This window comes from Callithrix jacchus, chromosome 7, assembly GCF_049354715.1.
Source record: "Callithrix jacchus isolate 240 chromosome 7, calJac240_pri, whole genome shotgun sequence".
NCBI classification, from domain to species: Eukaryota; Metazoa; Chordata; class Mammalia; order Primates; family Cebidae; genus Callithrix; species Callithrix jacchus.
The window spans coordinates 150254837-150276724 of NC_133508.1; the positions used below are offsets into that span (position 1 = coordinate 150254837).

Here is a 21888-nt window from a genome sequence, read left to right on the forward strand (position 1 = left end):
TTCTCCATTTCATGCACTGGCTTGAGCATCTAGTTGTTTTAATTGTTTGCTGGTGAGTTGACAGAAACCTGGACTTATTGGTGCTCCATAGTACAGTACATTAGTGCTCCAGTGCAGCTGAGATGCCAGAAATCACAAGCTATAGTTTAGAGGAAGTAAATTCAAAGACCTAGGGAGATAGCAATGTTGGTGTGGATTTATTACAAGTGCTTACCTACCTCCTATGTCTCCCAAGAGGACCCAAAACACACAACCTTCATTAAGGCAATGGTAAATGCATTAGTGACAGGAGTGCCAACATCTTTATTAAAAGCGTGGCTATTCTCTGTAAGCCAAGGATGCTGGTAGAGAGAAGATGTAGTTGGAAATGAGATGCTCAATTTCAATTGGATTGAGAATATCACAAAGTAGCACAGGCCTGGGAAGAGCAATAATTACCAGAGCTTGGCTACCATAAGAGGCAGCTGGCCAGCCTGATCATCAGAATGGGCTGATTCTGTGATGGTTAATTTTAGGCATCAACTTGACTAAGGAATACCTAGAAATATGGTAAGACATTATTTTGGGGTGTATCTGTGAGGGTATTTCCAGAGGAAGTTAGCATGTGAGTTTAAGTGGACGAGGTGGGGAAGATCTGCACTCAATTTGTGCAGGCACCATCCAATCTGCTGGGGACACAGAACGAAAACATGGGGTGGAAAAGGTGAATATGTCAGCCTATCTATGGAAACCAGGATACACGCTTCTGCTCCTGGCCTTGGACAACAACCCCAGGCTCTCTCGCCTTTGGACTCCAGGACTTATATCAGGGGCCTACTGGGTTCTCAAGCCTTTGGTTCCATACTGAGAATGGTGAGAGTTACTGAGAGTTACACCATTGGCTTCCCTGGTTCTAAGACCTTCAGATTTGGACTGAGCAATGCTACCAGAATCCCAGTGTCTTCAATTTGCAGATGGGCTGTCGGAGAACTTCTCAGCCTCCATAAGCATGTGAGTCAATTTCTCTAATAAATCCCTTCTCATATATCTATAGATATATCCTGTTGGCTCTGTCTCTCCAGAGAACACTGACTAATATAAACCCATACACATCTTTGGCATGGAAGCTCATGGAGTTCCAAGAGAAAAAGAGATGGACATATCAGTAAAGGCTTTATCTTGATTTAACAGGCCTGATGAATGGAGTCCTGACTTGTGTCATCATGACTGAGAGTTGCAGTTGATAGCAGGCCTTGTTCACTTGCCATCCAGTAACTACTCACCAATACCCCTTCCTCTTTTCTAACGAGAGTCCAGTTGAGACTTCCAGGAGAGAACTCCTCCCCCAACACACAGTCTCTAAGAAAGGAAAAGTCTCTCATATTTTGGACATACTCTAACTGCATGTGGCTCCCTCAGCCAGGGTGGAAGCCCACTTGTAACCACAGAGGGAAGCAAACCAAGACACTGGGAAGGACAGAGCAAAGCCATACAAGGAGTCCACATCCTCAGTGATATTTTTGAGCTCTTGAATTAACCAGCCCTTGTCCTTCCCAGTCTGTATATATTTCTTTATGCAATATACATTTTCTTTAATTTTCAAGTCAGTTGAGTCAAGATATTCTATTATTGAAGCTTAAAATGCCCTACTGATTCTTAGCTCTTCATTCAGTCCCCATATCTGAGTTCATTCAGATTCAGTTCTCCATGCAGGAAGAGGAAGGTGAGTACCCTTGAGTAAGAACCCTGAAATTACATGGCAGCTATACGTTTAATCTTTTTCCTAGAAGTCCTCCCAAAGAGTCCTGCAGCCATTTACCAGAATATCTGTGTCCTGGGGGAAGGTAAATACCCAGTGTCCTTCTGAGGATATCAGATAGTGGCTGTAAGAAAACAAAAAATCTGAAGACCCAGAACACTACTGTGGTGTGAGAGGGTACTAATGAGAGATGAGCGATAAATGAGGTTTTACCCAAGTCCACCTCATGGTTGGCCCAGTGGCCCTCAAGACCAATTAGTGGGTGGGGTCCAATGGTTGAGGCCGTTCTCTCTAAATAAGACAACTTTCTGTACCTCTTACAATGAAGAGAAATGGCATAACACTGCAAGGACCTCTTTGGGCTTTGGAGCTAATATATACTGTATTTTATTTACCGATCCAATTAATTTTCCAGGAGATCAGCAAAGTTAACAACTTTCAGCAAAATTCAGAGGTAGAGAGGGCTCTCCAACTGGTTCAAGCTGTAATATAAGCATCTCTTCACTCAGCCCTCGTGATCCATAGGATCCAATGGTATTTGAAGTGCCTTTGGCAGATCAGGTTATGATATGGAGTATGGAGCAAGGTTCAATAGGAGAATCATAGAATAAGCCCCTAAGGTTTTGGAGAAAGCTGGGTCTTATTCAGCAAGTTGCTATTGCATATATGTATCAAAATTGTTCACCATAAACGCATACAATTGTTATTAAAAATAATAATGACTTTTAAAGAAATAGCTGTTAGCTTGCTACTAGGCCCTGGTTGAGAGTGAATGAACGATCATTAGACACTAGATAATCATGCATCCTGGACGACTCACCCTGAACAGGATATTATCTATCCACCTACTTCTAAAATCAGGCAGGCTTCGTGGCACATCGTTATCTATGGAAATAATACAAGCAAGACCAGATTTGAGTAAATCCTAATGGAACAAGTGAATTTCATGAGCTTATATTCCCAGTATGCATGTTCCTAATGTGTTGCTACTCCTCACTCAACTCATTTCCGCGGCCATGGTACTGTCTTGAAGGATGAAGTATATTCTTTGAATTGTCAATAATGCTGTTTCTATCGAACTCATGGAGATAGAGAGCAGAAGGATGGTTATGAGAGACTGGGAAGAGTAGTGCAGGGGGTGGAGGGGAAGAGGGAATGCTTAATAGATACAGAAAATACAAAGAATGAATAAAACCTAGTATTCGGTAGTACAACAGGGTGAATATGGTCAACAATAATTTAATTGTACATTCAAAAATAGCTAAAAGAATATATATAATTGGATTGTTTCTAATACAGAAGATAAATGTCTGAGGGGATGAATACTCCATTTACCATGATGTGATTATTATGTATTGCATTCCTGTATCAAAGTATCTCATGTACCCCATAAATATATACACCTACTATATACTCACAAAAATTAAACATTAAAAACAATAATAATGCTGTTTTTTACATAGCCAGAAATCATGACTCCAGAAATCAAAGGGTGAAAGGGGGATGATACATCTCACTATTACACTAATGATGCATTAGTAAAACTTTGGCTTCCAATCCTTATAACTCTAGGTATTGCAGGCTTAGAAATTTCAGCATCCAAGGAAGAATGCCTCTACTAGGAAACAACAGTTCGCTCATTGAATTGGAAGCTGAGACTCCAGCCTAACCATTTTGGCTCCTATTCCCACTGAATGAATAGGCCCTCCCCACAAAAAAGGATTACTGGAACAATTTTTGTAGATCATCAAGGGGAAATAGGATTGCTGCAACACATTGGGGCCACAAAAGAGGAGTATGGATTGAACACAAGGGATCAACTAGGGTGACCTGTTTTCACTTCCTGTGGTAATAGACTGATGAACACCATTGCAACCTCATATAGATAAAACTACTAAGAGATCAAATCCTTCAAAAATGAATGTTGCCTCAACCCACCAATTATAAAAACTTGAACTGAGTACTGAATGAAAATGAAGGAAACACGGACAAGTTAATCAAGAAGGAAATCTTAAATACCAACTGTAGCAAAAATACATCTATATTTCAACTACAGTGAAAACAAGGACAGGAGTACCTATGTGAATTATTTTCTATGTTGTATCATATAAATGTTTATGTATTTCAACAAACGTTTTGCTCCATTTTTTTCCATTTGCCTCATTTTTTCATGTATGATATGTTCATTGTGATTAGGTTCACAATTTATTCTATAAATTCCAGAATATTAATGCAAATACATGCCAGAGCTAGAGGATAAATAGATATCAACCACAAATCCTGAACTGGAAGCTAGGTGCAGTATCTGATGAGAATCTAGAGAAAAGCTGAGCTGTTTTTGATTAAGCAAGAGATAACTGAATTCTATTAGGAAGAAATTTTTCTTTCAGAAATATGAATATGGAAAGAAGGGAGTGCATTGATACTGATTTGGAAAAGAGGTGGATTATAGAGAACGTTGGTCATTCTTTTTTAGCTTGCTTTCTACATTTGGAAAAATCACCGTCTTACAAGTCTGCCTCCCATTATAATAGCTTGAAACGACAGATGTTTACTTTCCTAGACCCCCTTGTAGCTAAGATGCAGACATTTGACCTAGAGTGGTCCAGTCAGAAGCACCACCCTGGATGTTTTGAATCAGAAGCTAGTGATGCAAAGAAACGATGACAGTAAGGGATTCTCTGTCTCTCTGGCATCACAACTGAACACAGTTGAACTCCTGGCATAACTATGGAGGAATGCTGATGACGGCAAATTTAGAAACGTGTTTTTGTCTGAGTGACTGTGATCCTGGTATTCCAGCCTTCCTGGTGATTCAATATCCTTTAAATAAATGACTACACAGATCAAATTAGCAAAAGCTGATCTTGTTTTACTTAACTGCGATCGAGAACTGTGACTGATACACAAGGTCACAGGGTAAGTTTGACGACTATGCTCTCATGAATCAATCATCTATTGCTGTATAATGAACTGCCCCGAAACTAATGACTTAAAAACATTAAAAATTTATTTTTTTCTCATTATTCTGTGGATTAACTAGATGGTTCTTCCAGTCTTGCCTGAGCTCACTGTGGCTTCATTAACCTGATAGTTGGCTAGGTTCCTCTCTCCATGTGTTCCTCCATCCTCGAGAAGACTATATCAGACTTCTTCACTGCATCGTGGTCTCAGGGTCCCCAGGGGATGAGACATGATGCCTCAGGACCTTTTGAAATGAAAATTTAGAAGCCATATGTGTGAGTTCCATCACATTTTGTTGGTCAAATCAAGTCACAGAGCCATCCCAGATTCAAGGCGGGGGAGGAATTGACTCTATTTGTCTATGGGAGGAGACAAGATCTCATTGCAAAAGAGCAGGCACGCAGAGATGGGAGGAAATACTGGGGTCATCTTTGAAAACAATCTGTTACTTGTTGAATCACATAACTGAAATGTACAGAAGCCACCACAGAGAATCCAAGTATTCCAACATTGTCAGAATTGTCTCTCTCTTTATCTCCACACTTGACTGGTTAGTGACCAGCAGCTCTGACCTGGATGACAGGGCCCTCACAGACAATGACTGTGGAGTATCCTCATCAAAACCACATGGAAGGAGTTCCCCAGAAGAAAGAGGGATTCTGTTAACCCAAAGAAGGAGAAAGAGGTGCTGGAGAGACAGTGCCAGAGGCAAGCCTAGAATTCAGATGTCATATCTCCTGGGCCTGGCCTCTCCACTCCAGTAGTTATCAGCAACTGCTTCACATTTCCAGATCAAAAGAAAGAAATGGATGTGGGGAGTTCGTTTTCTTAACATCCTGGAAATTCTGCCCCAGCTGTGTGTCATTGGAAGGATTTGCCCTCCTCTATTTAATCAATGTCCCATCATAAGAGAACTTGGAATGCAAAACCTTGGAAAGTCAAGTTGGACGGCGATGTGTTTCCCCCAGCAAGTCATTCAGATCCTCCAGATAGTCTATTTTCTCCTCTAGACAGAAAGTCTGCAGACTGGGCAACTGGAAGGAAGACACGCCTATCTGCATTACTTATATCAATATGGAGTTAGCCTCTTGAAACACTGAGACGAAGTTTAAGCATCTATGCTTCTCCTCTCCGAACTCATGCTTTGGAGATAGGCAAATTTAGGTGTAATCCAACTCTCCACTTACTTGGTTTGATAACCTTAGGCAAGCCACTCCATCCCTCTGAGCCTCAGCACACTCCCACCTCACAGGGAATTCTGAGGATTAACTGAGAAAACATATGCATATGCCCGTCACAGAGAGGTTCCTGGCAGAGATTTGTTCCCTCTCCCTGTTACTGAAGCAAAGCCTCTGAACTTCCCATGCTGTCTACTTCAAACACACATTCAAATCTTTCTACCCATTCATGTCTCTTCCATTTTTTATAGCATTTCCACCCTGCCTGCCCTCAGAAAGCTGCCCCTGAACAGATTCTGCCCCCATGACACATGTGCCCTGTATCCCCCATCATACTCACGCTCTCAGCTGATGCTCTGTCCTCTCACATTCAGTGCCCTTCTTTCATTCCCTCTATGTGGGTTCTGTGTTCATTCTTTCCCCTTGGAACCTGCTGTATAGCTCCCCACACAATACAAAATGGAAGACAGAAGAGGAGGGAGAGGATGAGCTCCTTGGGTCTCCATGGAGACAGTGCCCTGGATGCAGGAAGAGCCCTCGGACTCTCAGGTGCTGCTGCAGCCTACACAATAGCCCATCCCCGTGCCTCTAAGACTTCAGTTGTCTCAAATGCCTCACAAAAACTCTGGGCAGCGAAAGTGATCTTCTGCCTACTTCTCAACAAGGCTTTATTCCATGTTGTATTATATAAATATTGCCTCCAGATGCTTCCTTCGAGCTGAGCTTTCGCCACCAGTCGGTAATCTTAGCCCCCATTAAATTCTGCTCTTGATCCCTCTGTAGCCATGTTAATTAAACACAAAAGTTGTCGTCACATTCTCAACCCGGTCTTCTTCATAGGCACTGTGGACCAAGAGCTTTTCCCATGTGCCAATGGGCTTTGTTCTGTCCTATTTAAATCATTTTAACTGCACGTTGGCCAGAGCCCAGGCACAGCTCACTCCATCTTCCCTGTCCAAGGCAGAGATGGTCTCTCTACGCCCTTCACACGTCACTTTCTCAAGAGAAGTTGAGGAAATGATGAGCACACACCCAGTGATATGCAAAGAATTCATTCATTTGTTCATCAATAAAGGCTTTTTGAGTAAGAAATCCTATTCGCCAGGTACCTTTATTAGTGCTGTGAACGTAGCAGCGAACAAGAGACCAAGCCCCTACTTTGATAAAAATACCCTTCTAGTGTGGTCTTAGTTAAGACCAGCGGTTTTTCATCCTTGGCTGTACATTAGAAATACCTGGGGTGTTTTAGAAAGCCCAATAGTCAAGAGGTTGTATTAAATAAGAATTTCTAGTAGTTTTCAAAGGTTTTCAAATTATTTCTATGTGAGACTGTAAATATTTCCTTTGATCACTCCACCTTTTCTACTACAAAAAAAGAAATTCTCTCTCTGAAGAACACTCTCTAAAGAGGAGACACAACCATTGCCCTTGGAGTTGTGAAGCTGGCATTTCAAGTTCTGAAGAAACCCTCCCTTAAAAGAAAGGAAGAGGTCAGGAGTTCGAGAGCACCCTGGCCAACATGGTGAAACCCTGTCTCTACTAAAAATACAAAATTAGCCAGGTGGTGCACACCTGTAATCCCAGCTACTTGGAAGCCTGAGGCAGGAGAATCACTTGAACCCAAGAAGCAGAGGTTGCAGTGAGCCATTGCACTCCAGCATGGGCAAAAAGAGCAAAATTCTGTCCAAAAAAAAAAAAAAAAAAAAGAGGCTGGAAGATGTTAATTAAATGCAAAATTAAGGTGGAGTGGGTGAAGATGTTGATTCAAGGTCAGACTCCTTCTTCTCACTTTCCAGGCCAGGAATTGTTAAGCCATTTGCCTGGTGAGCAAGTGAAGAGGGGTGAGTGGCTGCAGACTCATCTGCCCTTTTCATGTACCTGCAAAGACATGGCAGAGCATGCCCTCAGACCACGGGGATTCTTCCCTGGGCTTGAAGGCAGAGTGAAGCAGTGAAGAACTCCATAGGCCCCAAAGCTGAGCTGGACTCCCATTTAAAGCTGTCAGAACAACAGTCTGAATTCTAAGCGGTTTGGTCTCAGAGGGCTTAAGGCTTCTCCTGGCTGCCTGAGGAAATGATTCATTTGGATAAACCCAGATTCAACTACAGAAAGTAATAGCACATTGCTCTTTGTCCTCCTGATGTCTGGAGAGCGTCTCCACTGCCCCACCCTGCCACACGTACCTTCCTCCCTCTCCCTTCAACCCCCATGTTACAAGCCTAGAAAATTCTCAGACACCTGCCATCCCCAGAATTTGTCAGAGACATTGGAGGATCCACCGGAGTCCAGCAGTGCTAGAGCCGGTTGTGTGAGATCCATTCAGAGGCATGGTTGTCATGGAAAAAAAGAACCCATGGGCCTTGCAAATAAAGGCCAGATTGCTGTAGACCTAGAAAGATTCAGTGCAGACATTAGGAAACCTTCTCTGTCTTCCTATCCTCCAGCTGCACCTACTCTTGGTGAAGTATCCTCCCTTCCTGGTTGCACTCTTGGAAAAAAGAAAAGGAAAGAAAGAGGAAGGGAGAAGGGGAGGCTGATTATAGGATTCACAGGGATTTCTCACTGGCCATGTCCACCCCCCTCCTATTCCCTGCCCATGCCTGATTGGGGCAAGGGTAGAGACACCTGACCCAATCTGGGCCAGTCAGGTTCTTCATCCTAGGAAGCAGAAGACATGAGTACAGTTGCACAGAAGCTAGGCATTGGAACTCACAGTGTTCATTGTCTTAGAGACAAAATCCAAGAGGAATTACCAGTAGTGGCGACGCTGGAGCTGCCTGGTTATTCAGGTTTCCCATTGAAACTGTGAACAAACATGATGTCCTTCATCTTGACATAGCTGGAATCAATTCAATTGTTTGCCTCTAAAGAAACTTAATTAGTAAAAGCTCTGAGCCCCCATTCCTTCTCCCATTCAGTACATACACAGTATTACGAGCATTGTTTTCTCTTTATCCAGCTCTCTCCCTAGACTAGAAGCTCCTTGGCGTCCTGACCGTGGATTGGTCTTGAGCCTTCGTCTCCCACCCACTCTTCACATAGCTGACTCTCACTCTTCCCTCAGGTCCCTGGTGAGACAGAAGGGGCCTTCTCTGACCACCACCTCGTGCATTCCTTGCCTGGGTGACGTGCGTCTGGAATGCGGTCCCATTGCACCAGGCACTTCCCTATGGTAATTTTTATCTATGTGTTCTATTTTTATCTATCTCCCACAAGGCTGTAACTCCTTAAGTCAGGAGTTCTTAAGGAGAACTTGTTCTATCTTCAGCACAAGTACAGTGCCTCGGACTTGGTAAGCACTCAGTAAATATTTGTGAAATGAATAAATGAATGACTAAAGACATATACTAATTTCCCTCCTCACAGGAAAATAATAGAAATTAATTACCTGGTTCAAATTATTTTTCGTCTCAATACAATCAGTCAGTCAACAAATTAGTACTAATTGATGTGCCAAAAACTGTATTAGGCACTATATGACTACTATAAAGATGCAAATATAGACAAATAGGGGAGGAGAAGATTGTCTTAAGAAAATCTAATATAATCTGTAACTAGGAACTCTAAGTTCCATTTTGCCTGTTCAAAGAAATCTATGCCTCCATTTTCTGTATCTTAAAACTGGACGTGTAGGAATTACCATTAAGGATTTATTGGGTTTGCAACAGGCTCGTGAATCAATGGATAGAAATCTCCAGAATAGTGCTAGGTTCAAATGAGGTAAAAACTTTTAGGTAAAATTCCACATCCAGACTGGTTAATACTTTGGGCCCCAGATCACTTCATTTCTGTCTCCCACCTGGCTAAGAAGAGCCACTGTACAAGACTGTGGGCTGAAAGGCTCCAGGACAGGTGGACAGGAGAGGGGTCTCTGAACCTCTGTTTCCAACACAGTCTGTCACTGTCATCCCTGCTAATCTGGCAGATGTTGAATTGAGAGAGGGACCTTTTCCCCTGCCCCCAGGCTAGCAATTACAGAAACCAAATTGTCTCTACAAGAGGCATTGTCACCCTGGTGTTATTTCAGCATAAAATAAATTGCACTGCCTATCAGCCTGATGGAGGCCAACACTCGCTGGCAGCTCCCAAAGGCCCCCAGAAAAGAGTCTACTCAGATGTGAAGACAAGTCAGCCAGCTGCAGCCAGCACTGAAAGTAACCCAGGGAGCATGATTCTGTCACGCAAGAACCTAGCATGTCTGGAAGGGCACAGCTTCAGCCTGGCACCAGCAACAATTCTGCCAGGCTGATCTATTTGTCAAGTCCCAGCAGAGATCAGGATAAACAATTCAGAGAGATACAGGGTAACCATGCCATAAATGTGCAGTCTGTTATTCTAGATGTGTGTTTGCACGCATGTGGAGTGGTGTGTGTGTGTGTGTGTGTGTGTGTCTGAGACTCTCTGACACTATCTAGTTCCAGTCTTCATCACCTCCTGCCACTGCTTCAATAACCTCTTAATGGGGCTTCTGACTCCATTCCTGACTCCATGTTCTCACTCCTCAGCAGTCTTCACCCATGTCTTAAAATTCGTGTTTCAAAATCACAGATCTAGTTATGTTAAATCATGGGAAATAGAGTCTAGTATTCACCACCGTCCTTGGCCCCAATTAACTTGTCAAATGCACGTCAAATTTTCTGGCACCCTGTACACCTGCCAAACTGAACACATCTCTGCTATAACATGCACCCCCATTTCAAATATTTAAATCCTACTGGCACTTTAAGATCCAGACCAAATATCCTCTCCTTCACGACAGTCTCCCTTTGATCTTCACTCTGCCGCTCCAAAAGCTGGAAGCTATCTCTTCTCCCCTCCAAAAAATAAAAAACAACCAGCGTATATTGAGTGCCTGTTATGTGCTTTACACTTTACGCACATCATGTCAACACTATTATCTCCTCATTCTATCGATGAAAAGGCTGAGGTTTAGACGATTTACCCAAAGCCACAGAACTCCTAAATTGCATAGCCAGAACTTGAACCCAGAACTACTGGCTTCACAGTTCATGCCCTTAATTACTAGGCAGCACTCTCTCTTAAGCTCTAAGGGATAAGTGGGGAGGATTATCTGTAATTTCCATCATCATCCCAAATAAATTTATAATCTAAGCAATGATCAATTTATTTTGATGCCAATAAAGCTTTAAATGTCAAGGCCCCTCATTTCAGAGACCCCTTCTAGGGTTCTGGGAGAGGCACAGGCTCTTATGTTTCTGTAAAACTTTCTAAAGTAATGTATTTTAACCGGAGATTGTTAAAGCAGGTAGACCCTTTCCATCTCAACCTCCCTTCATCACACTTCCCTTCACGTCAGTGGTGCCCAAGTGTCCATGGGCATTTAGGGTTCTATGTTCTATCTAATAGGGAGCTAATGGGAAAGCTGTTAATTGGGCTTGTTATATTTCATCTGGAATATAGTTAAGTTATCGCTAGCTGTCTCAATGTAGAAATGACTCTGGGAGTAGACTTACTACCAACTGTGCCAACTTACTTGGCATCATGACATAAAGGTGCAGGGCCAGAGGTTGTATTGTGTTGTGAACACACCCATGGAAACATTCCATGTTCTGATAAACACCTCACGCTGGAATTTATCAGAATTCCCGAGTGCCTGGGCACAAACCTGTAGCATAATCACAAAAGCAAGTACATCTGTATATGGAGTCACATGAGTTATGAATCCTAACTATCAATAATACAAAATAAAATCTGATCAACTGTGCTAGAAAGAAGACAAAGCTATCTTCCTATTCTCTCTTTAGAAAATAATATGGCAAAATTGTTGTCATATGAAGAAGCATTAGAGTATGCAACTAAAAAATGTAGGAAGTAGTGCTATAGAATTATGTCAGTCTGCTAGTTAGCATTTAAATTCCACTACTCTTCTGGACTTTGTGATGTCTGTGGTATTGTCAGCTTTTAGAATGCATAATTTGCAATGATCTGTTTTATTATTTAAAATAAATATTTAATTTTATACCAACTCTGTCTTCACAATTTTGTTTTGTTTTTCTAAAATAACCTCCCTGATAAGCATCAGGTCACCCCCAAAATAACCTAGATTGGCTTTGAATTTCAGTAAGAAAAGTGCTCTCGCTATGCAAACACCACTTTGAGTGCCCTTGCCCCTCTTTCGGTCCAGTTATGACTCACTGATGCCATTCTGTGTGGGTGTCCTTGGCCACAGATGCAGCTTCACATACCTCTCTCATGGCACTCATCACTGTTTATGTTATACTAATTCACATTCCTGTTTTATTTCTTTCCAGCAACCACCTGAGGATCTTACATGGCATTACACATAATAAATGTTTCAAAATGAAAGGCCTTATGGAGCCAGGAGACAAAGAGTAGACCAAGTGGAGGAGCAGGGAGGAGCCCTTCACTCCTGGGCCTACACCCTGGTGATGGCACAATATGTCTCTGATGTTTATCTTTTGTACACTCAAACTGCATAGGTAAAAGTTTTCCTTCTCTCTTTCCTTGTATCTCAATTCCTTACTCTCTCTTTGTCTCTCTACTTTCTATTCATTTTAGTCTGTTTTGTGTTGCTACAACAGAATACCTGAGGCTGGGTAATTTATAAAGAAAAGAGTTTTATTTTAGCTCATGGTTCTGCAGGCTGCAAAGTTCAAGGGCATGGCCATGGCTTCTGATGAAGACTTTCATGCTGCATCAAAATCAGGTGAAGAAAGTCAAAGAAGTGGACATGTGTGAAGAAGCAAAGCCCTGGGGGTGTCCTGCTTTTATAACAACCCACCTCAAGGGAATATTCCTGTGAGACCTAAGCCAGTCTAGTGAGACCTAGAATTCATTCACTATCTAGAGAATACTAAGCCATTCGTTAGGGATCCCCTTCTGTGACCCAAACACTTCCCACTAGGTCCCACCTCCCAACACAGTGGGGATCAAATTTCAACATGAGTTTAGGTGGGAACAAACGTAAATCATAGCACCATCTTTCTCTCCTCTTTCTGGCCCTGATGCTAATAGGGTTAATATGGCAATCTTTGAAAGGAGCAGGACCAGAACACAGGGGACAATCATAGTCCCAAATCTTCGCATCCTAGGCAGAGAATTCAGGGAAGGAATCTAAAGTTAGGCAGCATTTCAGGGAAGGGATAAATTTGACGGAGCCATGTGTTTCTCCATCATAATGACTTGAACCACTAAGGACCCACCAAAACCGTGAAGAAGGCAGCCTGGGTCATCATAGAAAACTACTACACGCGACTGGGCAACGACTTCCACATGAACAAGCACGTGTGCGAGGAGATCGCCATTATCCCTGGCAAGAAGCTCCACAACAAGAGAGCAGGCTATGTCACGCATCTGATGAAGGGGATTCAGAGAGGCCCAGGAAGAGTATCTCCAACAAGCTGCAGGAGAAGGAGAGAGAAAGGAGAGACAATCATGTTCCCGAGGTCTCAGCCCTGGATCAGGAGATCATTGAAGTAGATCCTGACACTAAAGAAATGCTGAAGCTTTTGGATTTTGGCAGTCTATCCAACCTGCAGATCACTCAGCCTACAGTTGGGATGAATTTCAAAACACCTTGGGGACCTGTTTGAATCAATGCTGTATTATTTTCAATAAACCTGGGACAAAAAAAAAAAAAAAAAAAACAATTCAATACACCAAGTTTTCCTGAAAGCAGGGGCCAGTCTCATCCGTGACAAGTGAGGTTGGAGGTCTTCCACTGGAGCAAAGCTGAGCAACGAATTCCATTTCAGAGATCACAAGACGTAGTCCCCACCCAGGAAATGTGTCTTCCATCCAACTAGATGAGAATGAAAAGGAAAAGTATTCAAACTGCACAATTACTGTCTGGCTAAATTAATTGCTGCATTCATCTAAATTGATTAGACACTTTAATTAGAAGGGCCTGGTTATTTCCCGAAATTGAATTTTTGGCATGTGGGTGTTATGTGCACATGTGTGTTTGTTCTAGCAGAGCCAGCACTGGAGCAAATCTACAATGATATCTTTCTCCAAAGATGAAAAGAATGACAGTCAGTTAGGAACCAGCCCTCTCTCCACAGACCTCCATCCCCAGGGAAAGGAGGGATGGAGATTCCCCCAACCTGGAAGGACAACCATGGCATTCTCACCTGGCCACCACAAGAGGCTTTGCAGATGGGGAAAAAAATAAATAAATAAAACATCTGTGGGCTTAGGAGCAGCTGTGAGAGGAGAAAGCGGGTGTGGAGGAAAGAAAGGGAAGTGTGTAATGGAAGAATGTTAAATTCAAAGCTTTCCTTTGGTTTATACTAGGTATGGAATTTCCCAAATTAGCCTGTAGAATGTGCACCCCGAGGGGGCAGCAGAGCACTAACTCTTGAGAAGCCAGCAGACCAGTTACTCCATTTGGCCAGAGATAAGCTGTGGTTAAAAGGGGTATTCAGTGGCAGGAGGAAGAGCAATCTGAGTAGAAGGACAAAATTTGAACCACCCTGGGCCCTTGGAAGGCCAGTGCCAACAGGGTGGGTAGAAGAGCCGAATGGAAATAGGAAAAGGAGGAACTGAGCAAATTAGGGCTAAAAGCAGGTTGTCCCAAGTCTCAGGAGACAAAATGGAAGTTAGATAGAATTCCTGAATAGACCCAGCAAGGTGCAAGACCTGTAGTCTGAACAGAATCAAGGATGGAGCAGCCAGGCCACCACCCAAATGCCATCTATAAAGAGAATCAAAATATCCCTGGAGATTTACGAAGCTGGAAAGGGTTTGCCAGGATTCCTCTCAAGAAGAGAACTGTAGGAGTTGGTGGGGTACTTTGCTATGCCTCACTGAGACTGGAGTGGGGGTGGGGGTGGTTGGAGAAAAAGAAGATAACTCAGAGATGAAGGAGGCAAAAGCAGAGAATGTCCTGGTGAGAGATGCTTGTTAGACCATCCCCCCCTTTCCTGTGGGGCTTTTATTTCACTAGGAAACATATGCAAGTTTGGGGCCAGCACTGAATTGCTGGGGATAAGAGAAGAGAGGCAAGTCCAGCCACCACAAGTTCCTGCTCCACCCTTCCCCTCAAAGCTCTCAGCCTTGCCTATAAAACTGAGCCAACTGGAAGGGAACCAAATCATAATTCTGCCCAGGTCCCCTATCTAAATCTGGCCCTGCTATAGCAGACCGTGTCCATAGAGTCCTAATGCAGGTGGGGCCCTCCTTCTGTTTTTTGTCCCATTTACCTACTTAAGGGCCTGGAATAGTAGAGACTTGAGCATGTTTTTGAAAAGCCGAGGAAAGCTTTTCCTTTGTCTTCCCACACTGGGTTGGAGAAAGAGCCTTCAGCCTGGAGGCACAGAGAAAGAGGGCTTCGATTCCGTGATTCATTTCACCTCAGAGCTTGCAAGTGCGTTTGAACAGCAACTCTGCATTCAGCTCCTAAGGTTTGTTTCACAGCTGTTGTGAGTGATGGTGAGAACTGCTGTTCGTGGTCATGCAGGTGATGGAGCGGAGGCAATGAGATTGTCTCTGGTCAGGGAAAAGGTAATCTCATTTTGCTCTGTCTCTTTGATCATGGGAGCAGGTAGGAAAATGGCATTTCATGCAGGTTACTCCTTTATGCTGCAACTGATGATAATGGTCATTTAACTTTTTCTGAGTACCAAAAAGCTGCTAGGCATTGAGGAGCCTCTCCCCACCTTAGAAACTAAATTCGGCAGACAGGCATAAAACTGTTTCAGGGAAAGGCAAACGTATCAAGTTTGTTTCACCCATAAAAAGAAGGGGTATGGCCAAGTCTTACGTTTCTCCCACGGGTCATTTTGGTACTAGGCAGCTAGGACCATTTAATCTGACCCTCTCAAATGAGAAGACTCTAAAAACCCTTCTGCCCCACCATTCCTGTACCTTTTCCCACCACACCCCATCAAAATCCTCCTGTAAGGATAAAGGAAGCTAACAGACTCAGTGTACTTAAAGAAAGATTGCTTTTCTCTGGTCTCAGTTTTCTTATCTGTAAAATGACAAAGTCAGACCAGGCGATCTCTTGTGGCTCTGACTTCAGATGGACCCTCAAAGGGAAGCAGCCTAAGGAGAAGGCTGAGATCAGCTCTTGAGCTGTTGGATGGGCCTCAGCTGTGGCTGCAGATTAAGGAGAGCGTGGAAGAAGAGGAGAAAGAGAGGGTTGAAGGAAACTATCTTAAAAGGAGTCTTTAAAGTGTGTGAGGTTCTATCTCTGAGCCTTCAATTGAAAGCAACTTGAAATGGAAACTCTGAGTGGCTTGAGTGGGAACAGCCAGGGTCTTCTTGGAGCGCATGTGGCACTTCATGAGGTCCCAGCAGAGCCCGGACCTGGGATGGTGTTTGCTGCCCCCTGAGGGTATAGGCCCACTGACCCCCGTGGTCAGCCATGGAGAGCCCAGGGTCCAGGTCAAAGCATGCAATTGGTTCCACTCTGAGAGGTGCAGTGAGGCATGGCAGCTGCAGAGGCCTGAGGACCTTTCTCTCTGGTGCCAGGAGACAGAAAGATGATCTGGCAGACTCTAAAAGCACTAAAGCCGGGCGACAGTGTCGGGGGGAGGAAATGGAAGACGTGATGCCTGTGGGAGGTTTTATGGAGTGATGGTAATAGCCCCTTCATTTATACAGAGCATTCCAGTTTATAAAGCCCTCTCATATCCATTACCTCATTTGAGCCTCTGTGAAGCTCTAAGAGGCAGGCAGAGTGAATGTTCTTTTCTTCTGTTTCATAGGTAAGGAAGCAGGAGGGTAGATGAGTTAAGTCACCTGCCCAAGGTCACACTGACAGCTCATGACAGGGCAGGATGATTCCAGCCACTGGGGAAGTAATGCCAGACTGGCAGACAGATGGACCCGGGCCCCATCCCTGCTCTGCCCTGAGGCCATTGCTTCTTTGAGCAGTAAAGCTCTGAGCATTACGGTTTTGATCTACAAGACTGGATAATAGTAACAACTGGAGCAATTAAGGCAGATGATATGTGTACAGGGCCCAGGCCCAAGTAGGCAATCAGCATGTCTACTCTCCTCCGTTCCTCTGCTAGCATTTAAGAACCTTCCTTCCATGGGGTAAATAGGGAATGGGGTCATTATACCTCTAGATAGGAGTATGCATCTTGGGGTCAGACAGGCATGGTTTCTAACACTGCTTGCCACTCCTGGCTATGTGATCCTGGGGCAAGTCACTACAGTCTCTGGCAGTGACTTCTCTAGAAAAAGAGGACCCCGATGCCCACCCCCAGAGAACATTTGAAAGTTAAGTGAGAAAGTACATCCTGCACCAGCACCATGCCTGTCTTAATAAATGCAGTTCCCCCCTTTTTTCTTCTTACCACTATAGCACACGAGATAGTCATCTTCCTGAAGCCTGCGGACAAATCCCAGAGAGCTAAACAGAGTTTCCAGGCTCTTGCGGTGCCACGCCCCCACAACCTGGAATTCATAATAATAACTACTGCTGCAGTTATTATTATTTACCAAGTACTTACTCTGCCTTAGACAGCCATGTTTAGTGGCTTCTTTAATTCTTACAATAACGTAGAACTATTAGCTCAGCTCGGTGTTTTGCAGATGAGATAAGTGAGGCACAAAGAATTGAGGAACTTACCCAAGGCTTTACAGATAACAGTGACAGAGCTGGGACTGAGCTTTAAAGCCAGAGCTCTTAACCTAACTAACCTCTAACTAACGCTTTGCCTATTTCCTGCTACAGGCTTGGGGGCAAAGGCCCTTGCTCCTCGTGATGCCCGCAATGATGCCTCCTTGAGGATGGAGAAACTGAGCACGCTGAGAAGCACCCTGGCCAAATTGAAAAGGCCAGATGTAATCAGGTATGCAAATGCCAGGATTCTACTTGCTAAAGAGGTTCCAGGTTGAGTTACCTTTGAGAAACTGGAGAATGTGGATGATCCTGGAAAGCCGATTAGCACACAAAGAGATATTATCCCCTGCCCAAAATCCCAGGCAGCTGTAAAGATATTGAGAAAATTTACTCTGTGTACAAATTATTCAATTATAGAATCAGCCAATGAGATTAGTAGTAGGAATGAAGGTGTAAAGTCCCCCCTTGCAATCTGGAGAGGAAAGACTAGTGTGAGACCGCCTTCCAGGGCAACTCATGGGCCACGGCAGATGAAGTGTCTCGTAGAGGTCCGGATGCTCACTGCCCAACATAGAGCACTGCCCTTTGTCAATGTTCAAGAAAAATAGTTGAAATCATGAGTAAACCAACAAAATAATTCTCTTGCCAAAAGGTAACAAAGAATCTGGAATGTTTCCCAACATCCCATATCTTAGGAGATTCTGAGAGAACCCCAGTCCTTAGGAGACACTTGGAAAAGAACTTCTTGACTGTGTAAAATAAGAAATAGATGAATGAAGAATGAGGGAGGATATGCCAGCTCTAAGAAAGTGACTCCTAAATGTCAGGCCAGAGCTAGAGGAACACCTCTCTAGAGAAAGGGAGATGAATAGAATGGCATCTGCCATCTGAATCCAAAAAAATGCAAGAAATTTAACAGAAAAGGGTCAATCTGATGGAACATGAGATGTTAGCACTTGATTTTCTAACATACTTAACTAGATGCTGAAGTATGAGAAAAATCAGAATGACACACCCCCATCATTCTCCTGCTCCCCCACCTCAACCCCATCCAAAATGTCAGGGGTTTCTCATCAAGTGACAATTCTACAGGACCTACCCTGAAGCAAAGTCCACACTGGTTACACCTGTGGGACAATTCTCATCAGAATGGGTCTGTTTTCCAGCTCTGGGCCCTTATTTGTAAAAGTCCTCTTCTTAGAGCTGACGGTCACTTCAGAAAGCAGCAAAAAACAGCTACAGTTCAGAGGGTGCTTCCTAAGTGTCAGGAGCCAGGGCAAGGGCTCACATGAATTCTCCCATTTTATCCTCAGAATAAGCCAATGGGATTTGCTATATAAGTAGCCCCATTTTACTCAGAAAAACCCTAAAACTCAAAGAGGTTAAGAATTTGATCCAGGTCACATGATTAATAAATGAAGGATCTAGAATTTGGAAACCCCAAGGCACTGAAATTTCCCCCAAATATAATGCAAAAGACAAACCAAACTAAATCATAAAGTACACATAAAGAAATCCACAAAGTTCTTGTTTTCCCCATGATTGTTTTAAATAAAATGTTTTAGAATCCTTCATTGACTATTGAGTCATGTACCAGGATACGAATTCAGTTCTGTCTATTCTAGGCCTGAGTTCTTAACCCCTATCTTTCACTAGTAAGATAACTTTGCTTTTCCCCAGCATCCAGAGCCTCCAAGCCCTTCCAAGAGGCCAAAACATTTGATTTTTCTCAGAAGAGTTAACAAAGTAGATATTACATGGGGTTGGGGGCAGATGGGGAGGGTGATTGAGGTTGCTTGAGCTCAAATCTTAGGAGATTATAGAAAATCTGCTGGTTCACCAGCCACTTGGAGGCCTTATCTGAGCCAAAGTAATCACCTGCAGAAGGGCAAAGTCATCCAGAGCTGCAGCCAGTGTGGGAAGATGTTTTTCTTTCTCTTTGCCAGAGCTGAAGAGCTTTTGCCTCTGTAATCAGCTTCTGTGAAGGAGCTGACACTCAGACTTGGCTAGGAGGGCCCAGCAAAGGCCGGGGCCCACAGGATCCTGTCACGGTGGAGAATCTAGGGATGTTCTGATGCTGCCTTCCTCACACTGAACAAGCTGAGTTCAGCCCCAATTTGAGGACCAGACTTCATGGATCCCAGGGGGTTGTGATCCCCAGCTGGGATGCACAAGTCCAGGGTAATGGGAGGAAGAGCTCAGATGGAAGGACTGACACGGGGATAGCAGATGTGCCAGACTTCATTCTTCATTCTGTATTTCGTGCAGGAGGCCCTTTCTATTGAACCTGCCTTGCCGCCACCACTCCTCCACCACGGGCCACCCATTTAAGGATTAGCCCTGTCACTCAGAGAGGAGCACTCACATTTGTGGAATGTGATTCTGTCCCCAATGGCAGCTGATGGACCAGAGTGGGCACTTAACCTCAGCTGTGCCAATCACGCTTGTCTTCTATAAATGTGGTCAGGTAGAACTGGAATATGGGTTGGTGCAACTGGAGCTTAGAGAGAGAATTAATGCCAGGGAAAGGGTGACCATATTCTGCTATATATAGAAAAGAGCAGAGAAAACTTGTCTGCCAAGAACGAGGAAAATGAAGCAGGTGCACAGGGAGAAAGAGATGAGACCACATCGCTTGGCCAGTAGCTGTCCCAGTTGCTGATAACTTTCGAATCCCTGGCTCTTGACTCAGTGAAGCCAAGCTTTATGTCCTGCCCCTAGGTCTAGGCTCATCTCCACTCCATAGAGTTTCCTTCTTCCTTAAGCTCCTCTGAGTCCATTTCTATTATTTGCAATCAAAAAAGGAGTCTTGAAAAGCAATTAACATTATCATTCTGATTAGAAGTCTACTAATGGTTATTGATTACCTATTTTGTGCCAGGCACAGTTCCAGAAATATTGCCAAGGATTTATCTCACTTATCGTCATCTTCATCAGCAACATCATAAACGTTAGCATCAAAAAGTGTTTATGAAGAGCCTGCTTTTGTGTAACACTCAGCTAGACACAAAGACAGTGACACGGGTCAGGTCCACCTCCCCTGACAGCTTTCTAGATGGGTATGCTGATGTTAAGACAAACGTACAGGGCATTAAATGAAGACATGAAGAGACAGTGAGATATTTGCCTCATTATCAAGAGCTAGGTAAGGATAAGGAAACTGCTGAGGGCATTCTAAGTTGGGGGTGAGGGGCTGAATCCCAGGTGAGAGAAAGCTTTAGGCTTGCTCAGTTTGGACAAGGAAATATAGAGAAAGGAACATAAAAGAGGCTGCAGGACTGAGTCAGTTACAGGGGCCGTCTTTGCCCATCGGGAGCCTCTGTATGGTCTCTGAATCCAGGAAGGAAGGAGAATTGAGGGGAGACAGAAGCAGGCAGCCGGGCTGGAAAGGCTGAGAGAAGGACCAAAGAGAAACCTTCAGTGTTGGTATTGATCCATTTGGCAGATCTCGATAAGCCTCTGAGATGCAAGTAATGGAGTTAGCAGACAGCTGGTAGGAAAGAAAGCCTGGAAGAGATAAACAGACAAAGCAGAAGAGTAGAGACGAAACGAAAAGAGAGAGCCAAAGTAATCTAAAGATATAGGAAAGAAGCAGAAGAAGAAAAATAAGATAAGAACAGAGGGTGCAGGGTGGGATCAGAGGTAGAAAAGGCCAAGGACTAAAAAATATAAAAAAGGACAAAGAAAAACAAAAACTGAATTATAGAGGGTCAGTGATAGAAGCAAAGAAAGCAGGGCTCAGGCCAGGCACAGTGGCTCAAGCCTGTAATCCCAGCACTTTGGGAGGCCGAGGCAGGCAGATCACGAGGTCGGGAGTTCAAAACCAGGCTGACCAATGTGGTGAACCCCCATCTCTACTAAAAATACAAAAATTAGCCAGGCGTGGTGGTGGCACATACCTATAGTCCCAGCAACTCAGGAGGCTGAAGCAGGAGAATTGCTTGAACCTGGGAGGCAGAGGTTGCAGTGAGCTGACATTGCACCACTGCACTACAGCCTGGGTGACAGAGTGAGACTCCATCACAAAATAAGAAAGCAATGATCAGAGATACATAGGACAGAGAGTGTACAGAAGGAAAAGACAGAGGAACATTAGTCTAAGCTTTGGAGAGGGAGAATGGGAGGTCAGCAGAACCCTTGAAAACAAGATAAATTCTGCTCTCCTGGCAGACCTTATCATCGCCCTTGGAGACATTTCCATTCACTTCATCTTTCTGGCTGGAAACCTTTTAAAAGTCTTTTTCTCTCCTCCATTCTGCGTATGGATAGCTAGGCACAGTGCGTTGTCATTCTTCCATTTACTTCAGCTTAGCCAGCAACTGTCCAGAGCTAACATCTTCCAACCTGTAAAGAAATGGGCATTCCTGTTCTTCATGCCATCTGACCTGAGGCTACCCATGCCCCAGACCTGCCAGGAGCCCTGATGCCACCACATCTCGGAGATAAGA

General features: G+C 43.9%; 1 long non-coding RNA gene and 1 pseudogene across 2 annotated transcripts in view; one reads left to right on the forward strand and one right to left on the reverse strand.

The window, feature by feature from the left end:
• The window catches only part of LOC108592769 (uncharacterized), a 69629-nt gene that overhangs the window by 26127 nt on the left and 21614 nt on the right, over nt 1–21888 (reverse strand). The window lies entirely within an intron of this gene.
• On the forward strand, nt 6385–13499 carry LOC144577127 (small ribosomal subunit protein eS17 pseudogene; annotated as a pseudogene).